The 13,660-nt window shown below is 41.7% G+C and overlaps 1 pseudogene; it reads right to left on the minus strand.

Annotated features, from left to right (window-relative positions):
- Positions 1-11,438: 11,438 nt before the first annotated feature.
- LOC117594695 lies at positions 11,439-13,299 on the minus strand (annotated as a pseudogene).
- Between the last annotated feature and the right edge of the window lie 361 nt (positions 13,300-13,660).

The following is a 13,660-nucleotide window of genomic DNA, read 5'->3' on the forward strand; positions in this document are numbered from 1 at the left end:
TTGAAAGCATTCTTTAGAAATGTTGGCCCATATTGATAGGATAGCATCTTGCAGTTGATGGAGATTTGTGGGATGCACATCCAGGGCACGAAGCTCCCGTTCCACCACATCCCAAAGATGCTCTATTGGGTTGAGATCTGGTGACTGTGGGGGCCATTTCAGTACAGTGAACTCATTGTCATGTTCAAGAAACCAATTTGAAATGATTCAACCTTTGTGACATGGTGCATTATCCTGCTGGAAGTAGCCATCAGAGGATGGGTACATGGTGGTCATAAAGGGATGGACATGGTCAGAAACAATGCTCAGGTAGGCTGTGGCATTTAAACGATGCCCAATTGGCACTAAGGGGCCTAAAGTGTGCCAAGAAAACATCCCCACACCATTACACCACCACCACCAGCCTGCACAGTGGTAACAAGGCATGATGGATCCATGTTCTCATTCTGTTTACGCCAAATTCTGACTCTACCATCTGAATGTCTCAACAGAAATCGAGACTCATCAGACCAGGCAACATTCTTCCAGTCTTCAACTGTCCAATTTTGGTGAGCTCGTGCAAATTGTAGTCTCTTTTTCCTATTTGTAGTGGAGATGAGTGGTACCCGGTGGGGTCTTCTGCTGTTGTAGCCCATACGCCTCAAGGTTGTGCGTGTTTTGGCTTCACAAATGCTTTGCTGCATACCTCGGTTGTAACAAGTGGTTATTTCAGTCAAAGTTGCTCTTCTATCAGCTTGAATCAGTCGGCCCATTTTCCTCTGACCTCTAGCATCAACAAGGCATTTTCGCCCACAGGATTGCCGCATACTGGATGTTTTTCCCTTTTCACACCATTCTTTGTAAACCCTAGAAATGGTTGTACGTGAAAATACCAGTAACTGAGCAGATTGTGAAATACTCAGACCCTGCCCGTCTGGCACCAACAACCATGCCACGCTCAAAATTGCTTAAATCACCTTTCTTTCCATTTCTGACATTCAGTTTGGAGTTCAGGAGATTGTCTTGACCAGGACCACACCCCTAAATGCATTGAAGCAACTGCCATGTGATTGGTTGATTAGATAATTGCATTAATGAGAAATTGAACAGGTGTTCCTAATAATCCTTTAGGTGAGTGTATAAGAACATTTGAAATGTTATAAGACCATATGAAAGAACAGATATATAAGAACATATGAAATGTTATAAGACCATATGAAGGAACAATTATATAAGAACATATAAAGAATTATAAGACCATATGAAGTGTTAAACGACCATATAAAGGAGCAGTTTTATAAGACCATATGAAGTGTTATAAGATCATATGAAGGAGCAGTTTGTGATACTGTAAGAAAGGGCAGTTTTATAAGACCAGAGAAAGGAGTAGTTTTAAAAGAACATATGAAATAGTATACACACTACATGACCGTCTACGTTAATTACTACTTCACACACACAAACACACATTCACACACACACACACACACACACACTTACATACACCCAACTATAAAAAATGACAGTTTCTCTTCTTATTCGCCTCATTTCTCCTCCCCTCCTTTCCCCACCCCTGCTCTTCTCCCCTTCGTCTCTTGCCTCTCTCCCCTCCACTCCTTCCCTCTTCTCTTCCCCTTCTCTCTCCCCTCCACTCCTTCCCCTTCTTTCTCCCCTCCAGTCCTCTCCCATTCTCTCTCCCCTCCAGTCCTCTCCCATTCTCCCCTTGCCTCTCCCCTCCCCTCACCTCTCCTCCCTGTTTGTTGCTCTGCTGATGTGTATTTAGAGTCCTAATTTCTGAACGTGGGTTTGTGTGTGAGAGGGACAGTGTGTGTGTTTGTGTGTGTGTGGGTGAGAGAGAGAGAGAGTGTGTGTGTGTACGTGTATGTGAGCGAGACACAGTGTGTGTGTGTGTGTGTGTATGTGAGAGAAACACAGAGTTTGTGTGTGTCTGTTTGTGTGTGTGAGTGAGAGACAGAATGTGTGTGTGTGTGTGTGTGTAGGGTGCAGCCAGTCTCTCTGCAGCACTTTCACAAAAGACTGGTGACTCATCGCCACTTATGTCCCCCGCTCTTCCCCTGAAACACACACACAGATACACACACACAAATACAAAACACCACACACACCAAAAGCACCCAAATGACCCTTTACCTGCATTGCCATTACAAACACACATGTGCACACACAAACACGCGCACAAACACCAGTAGATAAGCCAATTGGGCAGAGAACAGAGGCAGAAAGCTGAGATATAAAAGCAGACAGATAATTACAGTGAGTCATAGTAGGTTAGAAACACACAAACACACACTCAGAAACATACAAATACGCACTCAAAAGACACACACACACTTACACGCATGGCACAAGCATGGTAACTGAAGAAGCCCAGTGATGCCTGATAATGGTCAACCTGAAACAGCTTGCTGTACTGGAAACACAATATCAGTTTTATTACTCCTTACCTAAAATGTGTACAACATCATGCAGTTTTGTTTAGATTTCTTTGTGATTGGTCTGCAATACACTAAGAAATGTATACCTTTTTTCATCAATTTTAAGATGAATATACTAAATATAACTCACTTTGAATTGGACTGACTCCTGGTCTACGTGAATACAATCACAGGATTAGACAATAAGATAGTTTTCATTGTTCTGCAACTTGCATAAAAAGCTGTTTGTCTTTCCATCTTTGTGGACACCAGAGACATAACCCTTTCCTATTCCTTAACCTTAACCTAACCATAACCTTAACCTAACCATAACCTTAACCTAACCATAACCTTAACCTAGTTATTCCTCACGGCCTTAACCAGTATTGCCTAAACCTAAAAGTAAACACAATTCTAACACTATATCAATTTTTTTTGACATTTTTTACAAAATCCAACCCGTAGCCAAATAATTGCATTAAATCTAGCTGGGCATGCCAAACATCCTTGTTTCTCAGGTTTTGCCATCTACATAAATATGAATCAGAGACACACTCATTCTATGAAGTAATCAGAAACAGGATTTGAGGAGCACATCTAGGGGAAACCAGAGACTTTGGTTCCATCTTGTGGCGGAATCACGCTATTAATTCCAGGTTTCAAGATATTGCTGTCATAAACGAGATACTCAAGGAATCAATGAACCTAAATGAATGTCAAGAATGATGTGAATGTCCAGAAAATGATGTCAAGATGATCATATTTTTACATATTTAGTTCGCTACAAGCGCATAAAACATGTTCGGTAAGTGCATGTGCTGCAAACATACAGTCACATCAATGAAATGAGCATCCTGCACATGCCACTGAAATGAGAATCCTACACATGCCAATGAAATTAGTGAAGGCAGATTGTTCAATAGGAAGACATATAGTCCTGAAATTTCTAGCGGCACCAACTCATCCAAACAGTTTTAAAAAACCTTGCGTAGGGCATTGCCTGCTTTTAATTGACAAAAACATTGAAAGCATAACAACAATTAGCCTTTTGATAACTAGATTACTTTTTGAAAACTAGTTTACCTTTTGATAACTAGATTACCTTTTGATAACTAGATTACCTTTTGATAACTAGATTACTTTTTGATAACTAGTTTACCTTTTGATAACTAGATTACCTTCCGTTCTGTTAATAGTGGGGCTCCGACTGACCCAACTTCTAAATGTTCACATGATGGGATAAAATAAAATCAGCTAGTCATCCTTGTTTGCTAAATAATCACTTTGGGTATTGGGACAGTGAACAGTGAAATAATCAACTTGTTCACTGCAAAAATGCAGAGAATCTCTTCAATTCTCAAAACTTTAAACACAGATCTACATTTTCAAACGACATTCACAAAACTCCTGACTTCTCTCAAAATCAAACCTCAAAACCATTTAATCTGTGGCCAAAATCAAACAATGCTTTCAGATCATACTCACAGCCAGTCAATATATAAACAATGCAGAGCATTCATTAGACACTACATAAACAAATTGAGGACACAGCACCCAGGGCATGTAGTTACAGATTAAAATAGTAAATGCATTTTGCAATAAAAAAAGTATAATAATCAGAACTTAGTTCAGTGAATATATTGAGTACTGTAAGTGCTGCAAGAAATACAGTATTGCATGTCTGTATATTCAGGAGTGGCAAAAAAATACAGTAGTCCACTGTAAAATCCCAATGACCAAAGAAAACTCTAAATGAAAATCACATTACAATAAACTCACAAATGTTGTGCAACTGCAAAATCAAAGTCAGTGAGAGATATATTCTGCCTCAGCATCACGTCTTTGTGATGAGTTTGGCCAGAGGACTCTTCCTCCTCATCTACCACCTCTGACACATACTCTTCCTCCTCGTCCACTGCCTTTTACACATACTCTTCCTCCTCATCCACCACCTTTTACACATACTCTTCCTCCTCATCCACCACCACATACACATACTCTTCCTCCTTATCCACCACCTCTTACACATACTCTTCCTCCTCGTCCACCACCTCTTACATGTACTCTTCCTCCTTATCCACCACCTCTTACACATACTCTTCCTCCTCATCCACCACCTCTGACACATACTCTTCCTCCTCGTCCACTGCCTTTTACACATACTCTTCCTCCTCATCCACCACCTCTGACACATACTCTTCCTCCTCATCCACCACCTCTTACACATACTCTTCCTCCTCATCCACCACCTCTGACACATACTCTTCCTCCTCATCCACCACCTCTTACACATACTCTTCCTCCTCGTCCACCACCTCTTACATGTACTCTTCCTCCTCATCCACCACCTCTGACACATACTCTTCCTCCTCATCCACCACCTCTGACACATACTCTTCCTCCTTATCCACCACCACTTACACATACTCTTCCTCCTCATCCACCACCTCTGACACATACTCTTCCTCCTTATCCACCACCACTTACACATACTCTTCCTCCTCATCCACCACCACTTACACATACTCTTCCTCCTTATCCACCACCTCTTACACATACTCTTCCTCCTCATCCACCACCTCTGACACATACGCTTCCTCCTCGTCCACTGCCTTTTACACATACTCTTCCTCCTCATCCACCACCTTTTACACATACTCTTCCTCCTCATCCACCACCACATACACATACTCTTCCTCCTTATCCACCACCTCTTACACATACTCTTCCTCCTCGTCCACCACCTCTTACATGTACTCTTCCTCCTTATCCACCACCACTTACACATACTCTTCCTCCTCATCCACCACCTCTGACACATACTCTTCCTCCTTATCCACCACCACTTACACATACTCTTCCTCCTCATCCACCACCACTTACACATACTCTTCCTCCTTATCCACCACCTCTTACACATACTCTTCCTCCTCATCCACCACCTTTTACACATACTCTTCCTCCTCATCCACTGCCTTTTACACATACTCTTCCTCCTTATCAACCACCACTTACACATACTCTTCCTCCTTATCCACCACCTCTTACACATACTCTTCCTCCTCATCCACCACCTTTTACACATACTCTTCCTCCTCATCCACTGCCTTTTACACATACTCTTCCTCCTTATCCACCACCACTTACACATACTCTTCCTCCTTATCCACCACCTCTTACACATACTCTTCCTCCTCATCCACCACCTCTGACACATACTCTTCCTCCTCATCCACTGCCTTTTACACATACTCTTCCTCCTTATCCACCACCACTTACACATACTCTTCCTCCTTATCCACCACCTCTTACACATACTCTTCCTCCTCATCCACCACCTCTGACACATACTCTTCCTCCTCATCCACTGCCTTTTACACATACTCTTCCTCCTCATCTACCACCTTTTACATATACTCTTCCTCCTCATCCACCACCACATACACATACTCTTCCTCCTTATCCACCACCTCTTACACATACTCTTCCTCCTCATCCACCACCACTTACACATACTCTTCCTCCTCATCCACCACCACTTACACATACTCTTCCTCCTCATCCACCACCTCTTACACGTACTCTTCCTCCTTATCCATCACCTCTTACACATACTCTTCCTCCTCATCTACCACCTTTTACATATACTCTTCCTCCTCATCCACCACCACATACACATACTCTTCCTCCTTATCCACCACCTCTTACACATACTCTTCCTCCTCATCCACCACCACTTACACATACTCTTCCTCCTCATCCACCACCACTTACACATACTCTTCCTCCTTATCCACCACCTCTTACACATACTCTTCCTCCTCATCCACCACCTCTTACACGTACTCTTCCTCCTTATCCATCACCTCTTACACGTACTCTTCCTCCTCATCTACCACCTCTCTTCTCCTTTGCAATTGGGCAGAACTCTGCTGGCAATACTCGGCCCTCATTCAGGGTGGATGCGGTTGGTGGGGGTCCCTTTGGACACTGTGGCCCTATCCTCCCCCAGTGTCACTGGACCCCCCTGTCTCAGCCCCAAGGTCTTACACTGCTTTATTATTGTGCTGGGGGAGTAGGGTCAGTTCTCCTTCTCCACAAAAAGGAATGCATTTTCAAATGTTTTCCTGTCTCCTGCTGTTTTAAACTAAGGAGGACATGAGGTCTTTGCCCATACCTGTGGAGTACCAGTCTTGAAAAACATGTTGTCCAAAGTCCTCCTGGTTGTGTTGCAGATCAAGATCTGTTGTCCAGTGTTGTCCCTGTCCTTGTCCATCTGGTCATGCTTCCAACCTGGACTAGGTTTAAAAAGACTCTGCCCACATGCATTTATTAATAATTACAAATTGTACTCTTAATATGTTCACCCGGCACAGCCAGAAGAGGACTGGTCACCCCTCTGAGCCTGGTTCCTCTCTAGGTTTCTTCCTAAATGTCAGGCTCGAGTGAAATGAGGAGCAGGAGTACGAAGTTATACGTGTTTACTGTGTTTTTTAATAGGTAGCGAAAAGGCGTAGCTGACAATGCTCTTAGGTAAGTGAGACAATAACACACAAAGACAGGGAAAGCAGAGGGAACATATATACTGGGGGAATGATGAGGATGAGAGCCAGGTGCGCTAAACAAGACAACAGGTGAAATGAATGAATGAGATGGGCGGTTGTGTCAGAAGACCGGTGACATCAAACGCTGGAGCCTGCCCGCTGCAGGGGGAAGAGAGACAGCAGAGGGCGCAGTCGTCACACTAAATTTCGGCCTCAGGGAGTTTTTCCTAGCCACTGAATTTCAACTCTACTGTTGTTTTCTCCTTGGGGTTTAAGGCCGGGTGTTTTATAAAAGCACTTTGTGACAACTTCTGATGTAAAAAGGGCTTTATAAATACATTTGATTGATTGACTGATTTGCCTCAGACCTGTGCCAAATGTGTACTCTGAACATTCTGTTACATTCTGAACAATTGGTTTGATCACATCATCAGAAGTGTGAACTATTTTGAGCCATTGTGTATAAACGATGACAACTGTGTTGTAGTTTTGTTAAATTTTTGCAGCTCGTGTTTACCATTTTGCATCACAGTGCGAAATGTGATTTAGTGAGTGAGAATGTTTTTAGAGTTTTGCCAACAGAGTGAATGCAATTTGCAAATTGTGTCTAACTACCTGAATTTTTTTTAGGTTGTGCAAAAAGAGTGACTGATTCAACAAATGGGTACTGATAATTTGGTTCAGAGAATGGGGTTCAGTTCAGTGGTAACAATTCAGAAAAACTGTAATTTACAGAATGTATGATGTCTACATTTGTTTTTTAAATATAAGTATTATAGGCCTGAAGGATATCGACGTCGCTGTGTAAATTAATACATAATTTCTTATGTCTTATTTTAAAGCTGTATATAATAGGCTCTAGTGACATTTTGCAAGCTGTCAACAACTGCAAAAAAGTCACGTAGAGCCAGTATTCTGGCTGTGTGTACAACCTCTACTGTTAATGTGGTTAAAGGAGAAGGAGAGTTGAGAAACAGAGGTCAGGCCATTGGCGGGAAGTTTAGTGTCTATTTGAGTAAATGTTTGCTTTTCCCCATTCCTGGACGTCTGTTAATGATTGCTGCTTCCTGGCACCATACAATAAAGTAGTGGGATTAAACTCATTGGTCAAGCTGGAGTAATTAAGGCAAGACCTTAGGTCCTGCATCCAGACCCAGAGAGTGACAGAAGATACAAATTAACAGAAACATCATACAGGTGCTGGTCATAAAATTAGAATATCATCAAAAAGTTGATTTATTTCACTAATTCCATTTAAAAAGTGAAACTTATATAATGTATACATTCATTCCACACAGACTGATATATTTCAAAGATTTTTATTTTTTTATTTTGATGATTATAACTGACAACTAATGAAAACCCCAAATTCAGTATCTAAGACAATTTGAATATTGTGAAAAGGTTCAATATTGAAGACACCTGGTGCCACACTCTAATCAGCTAATTAACTCAAAACACCTGCAAAGACCTTTAAATGGTCTCTCAGTCTAGTTCTGTAGGCAACACAATCATGGGGAAGACTGCTGACTTGACAGCTGTCCAAAAGACGACCATTGACACCTTGCACAAGGAGGGCAAGACACAAAAGGTCATAGCTAAAGAGGCTGGCTGTTCACAGAGCTCTGTGTCCAAGCACATTAATAGAGAGGCGAAGGGAAGGAAAAGATGTGGTAGAAAAAAGTGTACAAGCAATAGGGATAACCGCACCCTGGAGAGGATTGTGAAACAATACCCATTCAAAAATGTGGGGGAGATTCACAAAGAGTGGACTGCAGCTGGAGTCAGTGCTTCAAGAACCACCACACACAGACGTATGCAAGACATGGGTTTCAGCTGTCACATTCCTTGTGTCAAGCTACTCTTGAACAAGACACAGCGTCAGATGTGTCTCACCTGGGAGAGGACTGGACTGCTGCTGAGTGGTCCATAGTTATGTTTTCTGATTAAAATACATTTTGCATTTCCTTGTCAAGGTCGCAGAGTCTGGAGGAAGAGAGGAGAGGCACAGAATCCACGTTGCTTGAAGTCCAGTGTAAAGTTTCCACAGTCAGTGATGGTTTGGGGTGCCATGTCATCTGCTGGTGTTGGTCCACTGTGTTTTCTGAGGTCCAAGGTCCTGAGCACCTGCACCAGTCTACACACCTGGGGTGCTGATTGCCACTCTCCCTATAAATAGGAGAGTTCTGCTTTCAGTCCCTGCCGGATTATTGTACAGCCACTTAATTATTACAGTGTTCTCTACCTAATTAAGCAAGCTATCCTATTTCCCGAGTATCCTGTTTTTGTTATCTTCTGCTCACCGTCGTTTTCAGCCCCTTGTTCCGAGACCCGTCCTGTACCTCCCTCCCAACCACCTTTCTACCTTCCGGTTATCGACCTTCCCCTGCATTGACTCCCCGCTCTGTTAACTGAACCCTGCCTGACTATTCGACCATTCTTGCCTCCCGGACTTCGTACCTCTGCTACCCACTATCCACCCTCCAACAATACACTCATACCCACTATCCACCCTCCAACAATACACTCATACCCACTATCCACCCTCCAACAATACACTCATACCCACTATCCACCCTCCAACAATACACTCATAACCTCTATCCACCCTCCAACAATACACTCATAACCTCTATCCACCCTCCAACAATACACTCATACCCACTATCCACCCTCCAACAATACACTCATACCCACTATCCACCCTCCAACAATACACTCATAACCTCTATCCACCCTCCAACAATACACTCATACCCACTATCCACCCTCCAACAATACACTCATACCCACTATCCACCCTCCAACAATACACTCATACCCGCTATCCACCCTCCAACAATACACTCATACCCACTATCCACCCTCCAACAATACATTCATACCCGCCTACGTAATTCTCACGTATCTCCACTGTCATCTCCGACTACTACAATAATCATCATTGTCCTTTTACCCCGGTGTCTGTATCTGCTTCTGGATCCTACCTCTGTCCTGAGTCCCGGGAATCGTGACAGGCACCAGGTGTCTTCAATATTGAACCTTTTCACAATACTCAAATTTTCTGAGATACTGAATTTTGGGTTTTCATTAGTTGTCAGTTATAATCATCACAATTAAAAGAAATAAACATTTGAAATATATCAGTCTGTGTGTAATGAATGTATACATTATACAAGTTTCACTTTCTGAATGAAATTACTGAAATAAATCAACTTTTTGATGACCAGCACCTGTATAATCAGCCTTTGGTTGTAAGTTATTTATATTTTAATCTCCCTAGATCATTTGTTTCTCAAAACTCTTCCTCGAAAAAGGTATCTGTAAATGTTTCAACACTAGGACAGCCAAATGCCAGCATGAATTGGCGTTTGAGTTTGTAATTAAAATAAAAATGCCATTAGAAAGCTACACCCTCCTCTTTCCATTACTTTTCCTAAATAGGTAGGAAAAGTTTAGAATTCTAAACTCACAAACGGAAAACTATTCAGAGAATATTTACCTGTTCTTTTGCCTTGATTTCAGACTAAATCCGCCAACAGCCCACAGCACTTAGCATTCGTACCCAAATGGTAGCCAGGCGCTAATCACCCCTCACTGAATCCAATGACGTCAAAAACTCAAAAAGAATTAAATGATTCGGTTTCCCTGCTTAGACTGCTGCCCCCGCGACCCGGCCCCGGATGAAGCGGAAGAAGATGTATGTATGTATGTATGTATTTCCCATATTTTCTTTATCCATAATCATTGGTTCTATTGGGTTGAAACAAGTGAAAACCCACTCAAAGACAAAGATATTTATGTTTTACAATAATGTAGAGGTGCAGGTCTACAGTTTTGTTTCTGGTGTCCTTTGACAGCTCTTTGGTCTTGGCCATAGAGGAGTTTGGAGTGTGACTGTTTGAGGTTGTGGACAGGTGTCTTTTATACTGATAACAAGTTCAAACAGGTGCCATTAATACAGGTAACGAGTGGAGGACAGAGGAGCCTCTTAAAGAAGTTACAGTTCTGTGAGAGCCAGAAATCTTGCTTGTTTGTAGGTGACCAAATACTTATTTTACAGAGGAATTTTCCAATAAATTAATTAAAGATCCTACAATGTGATTTTCTGGATTTTCTTTTCTCATTTTGTCTCTCATAGTTGAAGTGTACCCATGATTAAAATTACAGACCTCTCTCATCTTTTTAAGTGGGAGAACTTGCACAATTGGTGGCTGACTAAATACTTTTTTGCCCCACTGTATATAGTTTGATGACGACCCAGTAGATGAACTGATGCTCTGGCTGGATGGTGATGCTGCGGAGGAGAATGTCCATGCTAATAGATTAATTTGCTAATGACGACAAACGGCAGTTAATGTTCGTTTGAAAGACTTGGTGGTCCTAGTGTTAATACATGAAATTCAAATGTACACACATTCATTTATTGACTACTTGGAATCATCTATAAAACATTAAACATAGAGTATAGCCTCCTCTATTACCTCAGTTCATCTATCTCACTAACTGAGTCCACAAATCCTTCCCAGGGCAGAGTACAGGCCTTTTCGTCCTCTGACTTGGTCAGCATGAATCTAGCCTGGACACCATGAGACATGGCCATGCTAGACTCATACACATAAACATCATAGTCTGGGAAGTCAGAGCGGATTTCCTTGGTAAATTCTACCACCCATTGCCACTTCCCAGAATTATACCCATTGGTGTCTTATGTTCATCTGAGTAGAAGCCAACCCAGGAGTTCTTAAACAGTGTCTTCCAGTGTTTTCCAATTCTGAAATACATCCGTCCAATCAGCAAAAGTATTCTTAATGTACAGATGAGCAGAGTTGCAGAATGTACATTTGTGTACATTAAGTATTCTTAATGTACACAAAGAGTTGCAGAAAGGTGTCATAATTGTGTAACTGGATTCAGCCTGTTGGCATCATGAAATTCAGGACCTCTCCAGATCTCCTCTCCGGGAACTTTTTTCAGTTTAAAAATCCAAACATATGTCTCCTTGTGGAGCCTAACCTCCAGGCCAGCGTCCAGATCTATAGGGGTATCAAAGCTGCCAGACACCTTTGATATCTCAGTGTAGTTTAGCTGTCTACCACTGTTCTCATAAAGTGCCAACATCACACCCTGGTTAAAGTACTTCTCAGGGATGTTATTCCAGTGGATCCTGGCTTTCCCAGTACATGTAGTCCCTAGACCCAGAACTATATTCAGATTATAACTCTTCATTACCATTATTATTTCTATTATTCATCCTCAGGAAGTGAAGAATCAGGTTTATTCTGTCATGATCACTTTGTATGTCTTGTTCATAAACTTCAATCCCATATTGGTCTCTGATTTCCTGAGCTGAGGCAGTCTGAAAAGTCTTGATTTCTCTCAGGAGGTTGGGAGGGAGGATGTAGGTGTTGCGTGGGTCATATGCGCTGTTGTGTCTATTTGGTGGATAGTGCTGAGTGATGTAGACTGAGTTTTCTACATCATTGACATTGACTCTGACTATGATCCTTTGTCTGTTTACCCATGCATTTATAAGTTTATTATTATAAGCATCTATGACATAATCAGGGGGATTACATGAGTAGAGATTTCCGATGCTGTAGTATCTATTCCCATATCTCGGTAACAGAGCTTCAACGTTGAAATACTCATGAGGACTGAAAGTGTCTTTTTAAAGTGACTCTGGAAAGTCTGATGATGCCATTATTATCGTTGTTGATGTTGCTGGCTAGCCAGTAGAGCAATTTGAGCCAGGATGGGCGACTATTATAATCTACTCTTCGTCCTCAATTGAGTTGAGTTCTGAGAATGAATTGACAGTTATAAGTGTTAAGAACAACAGGAAAGACCAGAGGAGGATTCGTTGCTTCATGGTCCAACCCGAGGAAACAAGAAATGTTTGTAAGTAAGAAATGTAAGTTCAGTTCAGTCATTGAAATACATATTACTTTGTTGTTCTTCAGATCTTCAGATCAGAGACGTTTCAAGGACTTTGACTTGATTTCCTCTTGACACCACAGTAATCACCCCAGCACCACTCAAATTCAATTTACAACCTAGAAGCTAATTCTTCTGCTTTCTTTCATCATGCATTTTTTTTAGTGAATGTGAAAACTGCGCCCTCTGCTGCCTCTCCTCCCCCTGCAGCAGACGGGCTCCAGCGTTCGACGTCACCGGTCTTCTGACACCACTGCCCATCTCATTCATTCATTTCACCTGTGTCTTGTTTAGCGCACATGGTTCTCATCCTCATCATCCCCCCAGTATATATGTTCCCTCTGCTTCCCCTCTTTGTGTGTTATTGTCTCCCTGTAAAGAAGAGCATTGTTACGCTTCGCCATTCGTTATCACTATTATTAAAGAAAACACAAAGAAGTATCACTTCGTTCTCCTGCTCCTCCTTTCCACTCGAAGCCGTGACAGTGAATCTTGCATTCAAACCTTCACTGAACGGTCATGTATAAAATCCTGGATATAATTAATGTTTTTAGTATGAATAAAACTGGGATGAATTTAATATTGTTTAAAAAAAAAATTCACCAATGTGAATTCATGCATCAGGTTTTAACAGGCTACTACACACAATGGATATCAAAAGTCTACAGCACCCTTAAAATCCAGGTCTTGATCATGCGAATAATCATAAATCAGTCCTTAATTCACCTTTAATGATTATTTGACGCCAATAATGTTTAAAAGAAA

The sequence above is a fragment of the Esox lucius genome, chromosome 7 (genome assembly GCF_011004845.1).
Source record: "Esox lucius isolate fEsoLuc1 chromosome 7, fEsoLuc1.pri, whole genome shotgun sequence".
In the NCBI taxonomy this organism is placed as follows: domain Eukaryota; kingdom Metazoa; phylum Chordata; class Actinopteri; order Esociformes; family Esocidae; genus Esox; species Esox lucius.